The following is a 13,878-nucleotide window of genomic DNA, read 5'->3' as shown; positions in this document are numbered from 1 at the left end:
ATGGCAATGCAGAGGAGCAAACCATGCAAACGTGTTCTACAAGACTTGTGCTAGACCCCAGTGGGTTTTCTTTGCATGGATGTTCCACAAGCACCTGACGCTGAAAACGTCCAATGCTAAAGTTATTTCTATCCCTTCTTTATCTTCTTTCTCATGATAATGGCATTCAAAATCAAGGTAGAATCCTGAGAACAATGTTTCTTTTTGATGCTAGATCAAAAGTTGGTGAATACATAGATGCCACCTCAACCACGGCCAAGGTACCGTTACTGAAGTTCAAATGGTCCAGCTCTAAAGCAAGGTGATGTTGGGAAAGTTTCAATAGAACTCAGCTTCTTCATACCTGTAAAGTGAAGTGAACAAGAACAACAATTACAGAGATGATATGAAAAAGAAATAAGATTGTGTAGTTAGAAATATCCTAGCATTTAAATAATTTTTGAAGATCTTTTTAGGGAAAGCCTGTTTAACGATTCAAGACAATGTTCTTCCAACTAATTTGTCCAATTTATCTTTTATTTATATGAATTCAATTTAACCAGGAGATTTTGGATAAAATCTTTTGGTTAAAAGGAGAATTTGAGGCAGCAAATATAGGGATGATTCAGTTCATCAATTTATATAATTAACAAAATATTGCTGAGACTTTGTAAAATGCCATCACATGGACTTTTAAAATAAAAGTGCTTGAGACATTATTATTTAAATTGGCAAAAATTTTATACACCCTCACACAGTATATCCAAATAAATTCCAAATGTCTCAGAGATTTAAATTGAGAAAGTAGAAAAAAATCTATGCAAACGTTAAAATAAAATGCGAGTAAGTTTCTTTATACCCTAGGAAGAGGTAAGATCTCCTAACTATGACTCCAGTTCCCGAAGAAGAAAAAATAGACGCTTCTTAGCTATATTTTTTAAAATGCATGATGTAAGATAAGTGACAATGTAAGTAAAAATTATGTGTAACTCATATTACATCAAAGGAATGATACCTTAATGTATAAAAAGTTTCTAAAAATAAAGAAGAAGAAGATAGCAAACCAATAGAAAAATGGACCGAAGGTAGGGGGAAAACCCCTTATTTTGAAAAGTATTTATTTGAAAAGTACATTTATCTTGCCTATCCCATTTGGAAAGAACCACAGTGTAGTCCATAGTTGATGAGAGGAAGTGTCGCTTATAGAAAGCTTCCAATGAATACATAAAGCAGAAATGAAAGAATCAGAATGTTGCTATTTTGTACCCCAGTGAATCCAGGCACCTAACATCAGGGAAAATTAACATAACAGAAAAAGAAACAACCAGACACTATAGGTCTCCAAATAATAGTATACAATGCTACCGTGACACATTCTTGCCAAAACAAAAACAAAACAAACCAAAACACCTCTGCCAAACTCTGCCAAGATGTTTGCCAGTCTCAGCTGCACCTGTTGCTGGTGTGGGAGGGTCTGCAGTGGCTTGAAGAGAGACCACATCTCGCTGGCCAGCAACTCTCCCATCTCCACCCTCCGGGACGTTCAAGCCGGGGTCCTGTTCTCCAGGCATCACTAGCTCCTTCCCTCCTCCACGCTGCTATACGACGTGGGAATCCAAAATGGCTGGCAGTGTTGCGAGTAGAAGCTTTCCCTTCCGGAAGTTTCTCTGGATATAATACTTAGGATGAATAATGAAGATACATTACTTAAATGTAGCTTCAGCAGGTATTTAAAAGGAATTTTGAGAAGTCTTGTCTATATCTTTCCTTTGGAGTGTTGACCATTTGACTTTGAAGCCATCTCAGACCACCTAGATCTCTTTGATTCATATATCCTTTTTGACAGAGTCAAGATTTTTGTTACATCCGCTGGAGGTTGTGGTGGCACAGCTGAGCCCCTTCCTCCAGCTTCATTTCATTGCAATAAGTCAAACAAAACCATAATGTTCTCTTTTCTCCTCAATAATTCAGGTTCATGTCACTTTCAAATACATTTCTATACCCTTTTAATCATCCTCGATCTCGCTAAGTCTATTGATCTATTCTGTTTGCTGCCTTTTAAAAGTTTTTCAAAACCATTTCTCTTCCAACCTGATATAAATCACTCTGAAAAGGTGCATGCAGGAAAAACCAAATGGAGAAATGTGGATGATTCTTAGGTTCTAACTTGAGCTTGAATTTCTACTTTTGTAACTTACCAAAGGGTATGTTTGTAAGAACATGGTCACATTCTTTTGCTCCATTTCTTAACTCTTTTATACCAATGAATCATTGTTTCATGGAAGATCTTAAACTATTGGGCTCTGTTAAAGTATTATTATTTTTTTAATTTTTAATGTTTATTTACCTTAGAGAGAGAGAGACAGAGACAGAGGCAGAGACAGAGACAGAGTATGAGCATGGGAGGGGCAGAAAGAGTGGGACACAGAATCTGAAGCAGGCTCCAGGCTCTGAGCCGTCCACACAGAGCCCGATGCAAGGCTCAAATTCATGAACCATGAGATCATGACCTGAGCTAAAGTCTGATGCTTAACCAACTGAGCCACCCAGGAGCCCCTGAAGTGTTCTTTATCAGCATTATTACCAGGACTCATAATCATGATGGTCCTGATTCCCTGGGCATATTGAGGTGCTAGGTACTCCCTTAGAGCTCTATGTGCATTAGCTCAATCAAGTTTCATCACTACTCTCCAAGTACAACTATAGTGGCCCACACTGCATAGTTGAAGAGACCCGACTTGGAAAGTTTATGCAGCAGTATTCCTTCATGGCTAGTAAGTGACAAACTCAACATCAAACTCAGGTCCGTCTGAAACTAAAGCCTGTGCTTTTAAGGACTGTATTTTTAATTGCTGCTAATGTTTACCTTAAAAATTGTGTATTTTTGGGGGCGCCTGGGTGGCTCAGTCGGTTGAGCGTCCGACTTCGGCTCAGGTCATGATCTCGCTGTCTGTGAGTTCGAGCCCCGCGTCCGGCTCTGTGCTGACAGCTCAGAGCCTGGAGCCTGCTTCGGATTCTGTGTCTCCCTCTCTCTCTGACCCTCCCCCATTCATGCTCTGTCTCTCTCTGTCTCAAAAATAAATAAATAAACATTAAAAAAATTTTTAAAAAAAATTGTGTATTTTTTGTATTCCTTCAGATCACCAGCTCCATTACAGTGTTGAGCATGATCAAAGAAAGTTGTATGAAGAACATTTGAAAATATTGGGACACATTAAGCCAAACAGAGTAGAAGGCAAAGATCCTAAGGAGGGCATAAAGCATGCATTGCCAAGCACTAGAAAAGTTATCAACTATATGCCCCATCTGTTTCGCTTCAGAGAAGAGCTTTGGGACAGGACGTCCCTGTGGGATTAAATAAAACTCTTCTGGCTAATATTCAAGTTTCTTTATGTAACTTTACTAACCTTTGCAGAAACCTGATAATATAATTGACTGAGACTTACTAGGCCCTAGGTGTTCTAAGTGCTTTACACGTTTTCTCCCTCTTGTTGGTCCTTATCGTTATCCATGCTCTTCAGATGGGAGACAAGGAGAGGTCTAACAAATCATCTCAGGTGACATGACTAGTAAGAAATTTGATCCTGTAATCTTTCTAACTGGAGAAACTATGCACTTTAAGAGAAACCATGGCACCTGGGTGGCTCAGTCGGTTAAGTGTCTGACTTTGGCTCAGGTCACGATCTCACAGTTCATGGGTTTGAACCCCGCATTGGGCTCTATGCTGACAGCTCAGAGCCTAGACCCTGCTTTGGATTCTGTCTCCCTCTTGCTCTGCTCCTCCCCCACTCATGCTCTGTCTCTCTTTCTCTCTTTCTCTCTCTCTAAAAAATAAATAAAAATTGAAAAAAAAGAGATGGAGAGAGAGAAACCATGGCTATTTCCAGAAAAGAAAATAATCAGGGATGTTAAATGCAGACAAAATGGATGACACTGAGAAGAAGGGAGCTATGCCTTTAAGGCTATTTTTGACATAAATGTAGACTATTAGGCTACAAAGACAAAGGAGTGAGAAACCAGTTAGATACTGCTTTCAGCTTGTAGCAACAGAGACCTTATTGCAACACTTTAAACAGGTAAGACTTTAGTATCTTATGTCAGAGTATTCTGGAGCAGAAGTCCAAGGCTGCTTTGGTGACTGCGCATAATTGCTCAAGAGCTTAGCTTCTTATAACTTTTCCACTTCTGCATGCATGCTTTCCAGATTATTTCATACTCCACAATGGCTGCAGAGACTCCAGCCATCACATCTGCAAGCCAGGCAGCAGCTAAAAGGAAGGTAGAGAGTATAAAAGAGTACCCTTCTTACTTGGCATTTGGCGGCCTTCCGGGAAGGACCAAGAGGCTTCCACTTAGATCTCATTGGCCAGGGCTTAGTCACATGGACAAAACTGTTGTACGAGAATCTGAGAAATGTATTATTTTAATTGGCTCGTTGTCCCTGAGAGAGACAGAGACAGTGTGAGTGGGGGAGGGGCAGAGAGAGAGGGTGGGAGAGAGAATCCCAAGCAGGCTCCATTCCATCAGCACAGAGCCTGATGTGGGGCTCGAACTCACGAGGCCATGAGATCATGACCTGAGCCGAATCCAAGAGTCAGATGCTTAACTGACTGAGCCACCCAAGCACTCCAGAAGGAGAATGAATAATATTAGTATTTAAGAAATCTCAGGAGGAAGCAGGACAGTCCAGATTAGCAAATCTGTCTTGGGTGCAGGACTCCTTCTTAAGCACCTATCTTTTAAACTTGCTTGTTTTCAAACTTTTGGTATATAATTTATATTTGATCTTATGAATTAATTCTTTCCCTCTTCTTGCCACTAACAACAAATAACTCAATGAAAGATAGGCAAATGTCCAAAATAACTCAACACTGGCCCGTGATTGAGGCTGGACTCACTCTGTTAAAGTCTCTACCTCCAAATTTCAATCTCTCAGGGCATTCTGTGTCTTTAGCAAAAGTTTTTTTCTTTGTTTGTTTTTCCTATTTTGAACTTCTTTTCTTGGATGTTTTCCTACTTTCTTCTCCAATGCTGAATTGGAGTGCCATACTGTGTCTACCTTGATGCTGATAGGTATTTTGGTTAAGTTCTAAATTAACTAATCCCACTATATATAGTTACCTAAGCCAACAGATGTATATTACCTAGAGACACTCTCCTGAGGCCTGAATAGGGGCAACATTAAATATGCAATACCCTTAACAGAACCTTTGGGTAGTAAGACTCAAAACACCATAATTGGTTTGAGGGATCTTATTCCTAGAAGTTATTATTCATAATTTCAACATTATATATGAAACTTGTAAGTTGCATTTTTTAATGATTTTTTGATTTATTTTTGAGAAAGAGAGTGAGAAAGAGAGAGAGAGAGAAAAAAAGCTCAAGGAGGAGAGGAGCATAGGGAGAGGGAGACACAGAATCTGAAGCAGGCTCCAGACTCAGCTGTCAGCACAGAGCCCCACCTGGGGCTGGAATTCATGAACCGCGAGATCAGGACCTGTGCTGAAGTCGAGCATTTTACAGACTGAGCCACCCAGGCGCCCCTGACTTGCCTTTTTATTGCTGCTTCTGGGCCCCAAAGTTTCATCTTTACCTAGAGTAGCTAAAACTTTAGCAGAATTACTTTATAACTTGTTGACAATGATCAAGTGGAAAGAGTCTAGAAAGAAACCACAAGATGGGAAAATGAGAGAGGTATATTGAAAATGGAGGTCAATGAGAATCCTTCTGAGGAATTCAGAAAATAGTCTCTTAGTGTGTAGCTAAAGATCAATCTTTAACTCTGGGAAACATAAGGTCATTGACAATGTTTGGGCTCAAAAAATAAGCCAGAGAAAAGTAGTTCCACTATGACTGTCTTATTCTTACTTCTAATTGCCTTACATAACACCTACCTCTGTTCTATTTCTGGCTCTGTAGAAATCAAGTTCATTTCGGTGGGCACAAGCTATAGAGTTCACATTTTGCCTACATTATGGTCTTAGGAGTTTTATTTTGCTTTCCAATGCAACCCAAATCCTCCTTACCCATATCAACGTTTCTCAGGAACAGAGACCTGCTTTTTGGTACTTGGCAAGGCCGGTCAGATAATGAATACTTCAACTACCTCAAGAAAACACACTGGGGCCAAAACACAACATTGAGATCCTTCAGGAAAAAGTAAACTACTTGATATGCAGACACAAGCACTTCTCCGATCCAGAAGTGGGAAGTGATGTCTCCCGCCTCAAAGTCACTTCTCAGAAGGAAAACAGTTGGAAGAAAAGAGAAGCCAACACATGGCAGGTGTGACCAGCAGAGATGTGAGTGTTGCCAACCCAAAAGTCCAAAATAGAGTGTCCTTGCTTCTTGCCATCTCTTAAAATATTTTTACATGCAAATCACCCACAACTATGTCAGATCCCAAGACAGTTGAAGTTATGTTTAATTATATTTAGGTATAATCATTATGAACAGTATTTAGAAAGATGTGTCAGCATGAAATACATTTTATTCACAACCACATGTCTTGTCCAAGGACAGAACTCTTAACAGCAATCAAAGTAAGTAGAAAAATAGGTTTTTTTTATTTCACTAAAGAATAAGTTTTTAACTAGGAAATAAGTTCTATTACAAGCAAAACACAATGTTGGAAAACTATAGTTCAGAAGAAAATGCGAAAACTTAACTTTACTGTCAAACAAAATATCTTATGCATTGTTCTTTAATAACTAACAGAAATGAGGCACAGGAAAACAGATTCGGATAGCAGTAATCAAATAGCATCAAGATTCACATTTCATATATATATATATGAAATATGTATGTGACATTTGCTACATTCCAGGTACCAGAGTAGGGGCTGGAAATTCAAAGTAACTAAGAGGTTCAGTCTCAGGGCACCTGAGTAGCTCAGTCAGTTAAGCGTCCAACTTTGGCTCCGGTCATGATCTCACAGTCCTTGGGTTCGAGCCCCGCTTCGGGCTATGTGCTGACAACTCAGAGCCTGGAGCCTGCTTCAAATTCTGTGTCTCCGTCTCTCTCTGCCCCTCCCTTGCTCATGCTCTGTCTCTCTCGCTCTCTCAAAAATAAATAAACATCAAGAAAAAAAAAAAAGAGGTTCAGTCTCTATTGCTATAAAATATAAGTTTTATTATTATGTGCGCATGGAAAAACCAACGTATCAGGAGACAATTGCTGTTGAAAAGATAGTTTGTTATACTCACAGATTCCCAAGGGAAGGGGCATGACACGCCATGCAGGGCCACACAGGGAGGCATTGGGGTCAGTTGGGGGGCAGAAGGAGTGGGGAAACAAATGTCACAAGAGCCTTTACTGTGGCTTCTGTGGGAAGGAACTGGAATAGGTGAGGCAAGGGTAGTAGATTTAGGATTGGTTGGTTTAAAAACTTTCAGTGGTATTTGGGCACAAGAATTGTCCCCAGTTGTCTGGTCCCTGGCTCTGGGGTGACGAGGGCAGAGAAATAGTGGCCCTAACCATGAGGGACTGACCGAGGAGGTGGTTGGGAGTGCGGGCTCTGCCCTGGTGGGTCTGCATACGAAAGGCTCTCTCACGGGCAAGCTATTTCCTATCTTCAGGAATTACCAGCATCCTCAAGGCCCAGATGTCAAGGCGCCAAAGTACAGAAAATAAAAGGACACAGTTTATCTCTCTATATGCCCAGGTTTTGCTGCCTAGCAGAAAGTCAGAGGATAAACAAATCAGCGACTGACTTGTGGGAAGGGAGCAGGGATTCTATAGGGAATGTATAGAAGGAACACCTAGGCTAGCCTAGGAGTCGACGAACACTCCCTTGAAATCATGTCTGAAGGAAGTCCTGAGAGGTAGGGAGAGGAGGGAGGGTGGGGTCAAGTTCACAGCCCTCACAACGACCTGGACTCATGGAAGTTTCATGCTACAAAGGAGTTTGATGTGGCTGGAGCATACAGCAAGTGGGCATTAACAGAGAAAGACACAAAATATTTATGGAACAAACGTCTCCATTCCAGGCCTTCTGCTATTAACGAGAAGGTAGCAAATGGATAAAGTAGACAGCACTGGAGTCCAGGTAAAGAGGTTCAGATTCCATCCTAGGTGCAATGGGAATCTACTGAGTGGTTTTCAGAATATGCCTGAGGAGGAGACAGGAAGAAGGGAGGCCTGTGTTGCAAAATAATACTTTGATATTCTCATATGACTCTCATCCAGAGTACACGCTGAGGCTCGTTGAGGAAGAAGAAAAAAGATCGACAGCTGGGGTTGGGCCAAAGGTTGACTTTGAAGAGTTTTGGATTTCTCCATTTCACATGTACATTCTAGAACTTGCAGACTCTTAGTTCTATGAGTCAGAGTATTTTTAAAATTTTTTTTTTTCCCCAACGTTTTTTTTTTTTATTTATTTTTGGGACAGAGAGAGACAGAGCATGAACGGGGGAGGGGCAGAGAGAGAGGGAGACACAGAATCGGAAACAGGCTCCAGGCTCCGAGCCACCAGCCCAGAGCCCGACGCGGGGCTCGAACTCACGGACCGCGAGATCGTGACCTGGCTAAAGTCGGACGCTCAACCGACTGCGCCACCCAGGCGCCCGAGTCAGAGTATTTTTAAGGAGAGTCAAAGCTGAGACATAGGACATCATTGTAACCACTATTGTCCAAACAGGACATGAACTGTTTTCTTTGCTTTTTCATCATGTTGCACATACTCAGTTCAAGTGGGAGACGTTAGACAACAAGCGTCTCTCAAGGTTGTGAGTTGATCATTGCCTGTTTTGCAGTAGTGTTGTTTCTCTTCTTCTTTTCGTAAGGAGGGTGTTACATCAAAAGCACGCAAACTCCTGAAAACGTGAGTTGTGGGGTTTGGGTTTGAAGGATCTAAATAAATCTGTGGTCGTAACAACTTTGTGCTAACAACCGTTTGTTGAGGGCCACGAAGAACTTTAAATGTACTGCCACGCCCATTGCCTCTGCAACTCTACAGAGTAGATACGTGATAAAAATAATTCAGTAACAGAGGTTCGTGAGACTTGATGCCCGTCCGAGATGAAGAGTACCTAAGCAGGGGAAGTTGGAATTCAAACCCAGCTCAGCCTGAAACCAAATCCCAGGTTCTTAATCACTGTGTCCTCGAATCACACCTCCCCGAATGGGCCACCCCGGCGTGCTGCTCAGTCTATCACATTGTCCATAGTTAAGGAAAAAACCTCACATCTGGGACCTTCTGGCACAATTCACAACACCCACTGAGGGCATTCGTTAGGTCACGGCACAGCTCCTGGATTTACCACCCTTATAACATTCTATTTCGTTGGTTCTTTCCAGTAGCAAACATGTCATTTGGGCCTTTGCAAGCATGATTCGGTTTCCCAGATGAGCTTATGGCTATTCTACCTAGATGAATCGGCTCTATTTCCAAGTACTGCCAGGGAAGCTAAGCAATGGGAGCCAACGAAGGTTTCCCAACATGGTAAATGCTCTATGTGACACCTTAGGGCTCATCACCCTTCTTGATTTCTGTTGGAGGGAAGAAAAAAAAAAAAGTATATTTTCAAGATTTATTTTCGGGCACTCAAATGACCCTCATTCTTCAATTCTAATGCCCTTGGTGGGGGTGACAAATAGCCAAATCATAGTAAAAGAAATTAAAATCCAGGGGAAATAAATAATCCCTGTTAGAAGATGCCATCTGATATGCCAGAGCACTAAAATATAAAGGTACCAATTAGTAGCCATTCATGTTTGTTCCCTTCAAGTTACATTTTTCTTTGCTTATTATATAGTCACTTCATAAATTATAAGGAAATGGACAAATCGTAAGAAAGAAAGAATGGAAAGAATAAAAGATTATCCAGTGAGAACAAATTTCTGAAAACACGTTATTCATAGAGTTTGTAAAATACGGCTTTATTAGTTCACACGGCTTCAGGAGGAAAAAATAATTTTACTTAAAGTAAACGATCAAAATATAAAAAATATATTTACTTGAATGAGAACAGGTACTATTCTCCTGTCTCAAAATACCTCCTCTTCTACACCGATACACGGCCTGACAGTTTGTGTAATTCTGTAGGTCATAGTCTGGAATGCGTCACTTGAAATGTAATGGTAACCAATTAGACCATGTATCAGACCCTTTGTAGGCACCAACCACTCCAGATTTTGTCCCTCCTGTCCATTTGTGGTTCCAGCTGCTGTCGGGTGCCCTGTTCTCCCTGAGGTCCAACCGCTGTCAAGGAGATACAACTCAACCTCACATCACCTCCTGCTCAGGTTGCATAAATAGCCCGCACCCTCCTAACTTCCCTGATGGGGCTGAAGGGTGAGTAGCAACAGGCAAGACCCTGTTGAGACCTGTACCGCCTCGACCTGGAAGTGCTAGGGACTCCGTCCAGTGGGATGAAACTTTGACCGGTGGAAGATGGGAACAGGAGATGATTTCTTCCCTTATCTATTCCATTAAACTGAGAAGTGACTTTTTAGACAATGGTCCTCAAGCTCCAGCAATCAGCCACATCCTCTAATAGCCCCTTCCTCCTCCCTTGCCTTGTTCCCTTTGTCCCTCACTCTTGCTCCCTAAGGCTATGCTCCCTCGTCAAGCAGTAGAACATAACACTTGCCTAAGGCTCTGCTTTCAGGAGAATTAGATTAAAACAGACATTTTCATGAATACCTTAGTAGAGTTACTACTAATTCTGTAGTATTCTATGGTTCACCAGAGTACTTTCAGGATAATATTTGACTGAAACTTTTATTTTTTACTTTTTAAAAAATTTTTATTTATTGATCTTGAGAAAGAGAGAGAGAGAGACGGAGACATAAAGAGAATCCCAAGCAGGCTCTGCAATGTGAGCAGAGACCCCGATGTGGTGCTCACAAACCAGTCTGAGATCACGACCTCAGCCAAAATCAATAGTTGGATGCTTAACCAACTGAGCCACCCAGGGACCCCCTCACTGAAACTTTTCATATGAGCTTTTGGAAACAAAGAAAAGGAAAAGAACTAACTCATTCTCTCAGTAAAATAGAAGCCAATTATGCAAAACAGATAGCTTGAGACTTTTCAAAGCTATATGTCTCTAACCCAGACAGCTTTCACTGGGCTTTAACCACTAAACCTTTCTTTTCCAGACGTTTAGTTGAGATCTCACCATACTTGTGATTAAACAAGAATCTCTGCCCATTTCTCATCCTGATGTTATCATATGTTCTCTTCTCTGTTTACTCCTTTTCATGTACCTGTTTCAAGAAGCCTGACATTACCTGGTTTTATACCCAGTATCTCAGATTTATTCGTATCTTAAGAGTACGTATGGTGGTTATGACCACAGGCATGAAGACAGACTGCCTGGGTATTCCCAGCTCTGTGGCTTGTGGACTTTGTGGCTCTATGCAAGTTACTTAATGTCCCCGGAATTTTGTTCATCTGTAAAATTAGGATTAAAATAGTACTTACATCATAATATTACGTAAAGGATTCAATGAATAAATTTAATTACAGGAATCATATGCCTGACAAATATTAAACATATAACAATAGATTTGTTTACTTCTTTCTCTTTTGCTACTATAATTCTTTGGAGAGGAGGAAGAATCACAAAGTTGAAATCAGAAGGATTTGAGGGGCACCTGGATGGCTCAGTCAGGTGGGTGTCTGACTTTGGCTCAGGTCACGATCTTACGGTTCGTGAGTTCAAGCCCCGTGTCGGGCTCTGTGTTGACAGCTCAGAGCCTGGATCCTGCTTCCGATTCTGTGTCTCCCTCTCTCTCTGCCCCTCCCCTGCATGCACTCTCTCTCTCTCTCAAAAATAAATAGATATTATTTTTTTTTTAAATCAGAAGGACTTGGACTTAAACCTTGGGTTCAGGGGTGACTTGGGTGTTTGAACATCTGAGTTTGGCTCAGGTCATGATTTCACAGTTCTTGAGTTGAAGCCCCGTGTCCGGCTTTGTGCTGACAGCTCAGAGTCTGGAGCCTGCTTCAGATTCTGTGTCTCCCTCTCTCTCTCTTCCCCTCCCTTGCTGGTTCTCTCTCTCTGTTTCTCTCAAAAATAAATAAATGTTAAAAAAAAATTAAACCTTGGGTTCACAATTGAAGAGTTGCTTGACCTCAGCAAGTCACTTCACGGACTCTGCAAGTCTAATTAATGTTGTGGTCTCTTTGTGAACATCCTATGTCCATACCCCGTATCTGAAACCCGTGCAGTTAGGATACGTTTAGAAACTTTAGAAAGTGTGTCAAATTTGTCAAATTTAGAAAATGTGTCATACGTCAGAAATGAAATAAGGTATCTATAGTGTATTTTAATTATACCCCTAGCTGGGGATTTGTACCGCACTAAGGAATCAAACACATTAACATTTTTACTGAAAAACTTAGAAAAACTTATAAAAGATGAAATAAGCCTAAACATCTAAAGAAACCGTGGAATATAGGTCAGGGTTTATCACTAAACAAGCTTGCCTTATGTTTACAATATCTTTGTTTTTCTGAATTGCAGAAAAATGAACTGTGGAACTGAATTTCCAATAACCTCCAAGACGCAAGCCCCTTACTGTGACATGCCTGACCTTGAAGGACATGATTTTCTTTCACAGCCCCTTCTTTCCTTCCTGTATTTCCTATGATGTCGTGAGAGAGGGTCCTGGCCCTGTATTTGCACTTATGACTGCCCTGCCAGGAAAACCCCCCTTTCTTGACTCATATCATTTATCTAGTCCATATATAAACATTTATGAAGTACCTATACTAGGTAGATGCTAACCAAAAGAGGAACATAATTCCATAAGCTATAATTTGCTATCTAGGAAACAGAAACAAACAACAATGTTGAAAGAGTTAAAATATTCTATAGAGATTCTCTGCAAGAAATAGGTGGGTGTTTTATATGTCTTCCTCTCCCTGTTACATACTTAGACTAAGCCATTTGAGAAATGGGATGGCCTTACTCATAAATAGGCACTAAATAATTGTCACAAAAGTGCCGAGAGTTCCTTCTTTTCAAATGCTATAAATATTCAAGCAAGCTTCCTTTTAAGATGTCTCTAGGGTTCTACATTTTAACAAATAAAAAATATTTCCTATTACATTGCTTTCTAAAACTTACATTTCAATTGGTATGGAAACCTAATATTTCTCTAAGCAGGAATCTGAAGTTAGATTTTCTTGACAATGGAAAATCCTTTAGATTTTTGTCCCCTCTAAAAGGACAAATTGTTCTTATCATTTGGACCTACTCGTAGTCCAATTTCTCTCTAGGATATTTTTTCATTATCTCATTATATGACATATTTCATGAATGTTCTTAAGGATAAACCCAAAACTCCATTTAACTCAAAAAAATATTCGTCGAATCCATTACTTGGCACCTATTAAGAGGTGGTGACTACTCTGCGAGATTATAATATTCAGTCTCTAGCTCTCCACTCAGTTTTGTGCGGTGCTGAAATCTGTCCTTTGAATTTGATTTTTTTTTTTTTTGCATCAATAAACATTTACCTCTGTGTGTGGCTCTCCCCTCGGAGGTGTTCAAATATTTGTTCCATCATTGTTGCCCTTAGTCATTATTTATTGAGCTCACCACCCTGTTCCCGCGGTGTCCCCCAGGGCCAGGCATGCCTCTCAGCTGGGCAACGCATCTCTCAATGCGATCTTATCCGTTTCCCTCTTTCAATACTTATGCATCAGACAACACAAATAATCTTTGAAATCCCAGGCTAGTGTCATTATTGAAGTAGAAAACATGGACATCTTTTCAATATTCTTTTTTTTTTTCTTCAGTTTCTTCTCCACCTCATGTGAACCAGTTCAAAACCAGTTAAGCTTGTTAAGGAGAGTAAATAGAAACGGAATAGAGTCATACATGAGAAGCAGCTCAATTCCATTTTTTTTTTTTTTTCAAATTGAAAAGTCAACCCTGTGACTGT

General features: G+C 40.6%; 1 protein-coding gene across 1 annotated transcript in view; it reads right to left on the bottom strand.

The window, feature by feature from the left end:
* Positions 1-274: 274 nt before the first annotated feature.
* LOC147579782 (uncharacterized) overlaps positions 275-13,878 on the bottom strand; it is a 366,915-nt gene continuing 353,311 nt past the window's right edge. The window contains exon 3 of the transcript XR_015252102.1: positions 275-343. The gene's annotated coding sequence lies outside the window, so the exon portion shown is untranslated. The remainder of the gene's footprint in view (positions 344-13,878) is intronic.

Source organism: Puma concolor, chromosome B3 (genome assembly GCF_028749965.1).
Source record: "Puma concolor isolate L17-30 chromosome B3, mPumCon1.1.hap2, whole genome shotgun sequence".
Lineage (NCBI taxonomy): Eukaryota > Metazoa > Chordata > Mammalia > Carnivora > Felidae > Puma > Puma concolor.
Note: the sequence above shows the minus strand (reverse complement) of the source record. Positions and strands in the feature narration are given on the sequence as shown.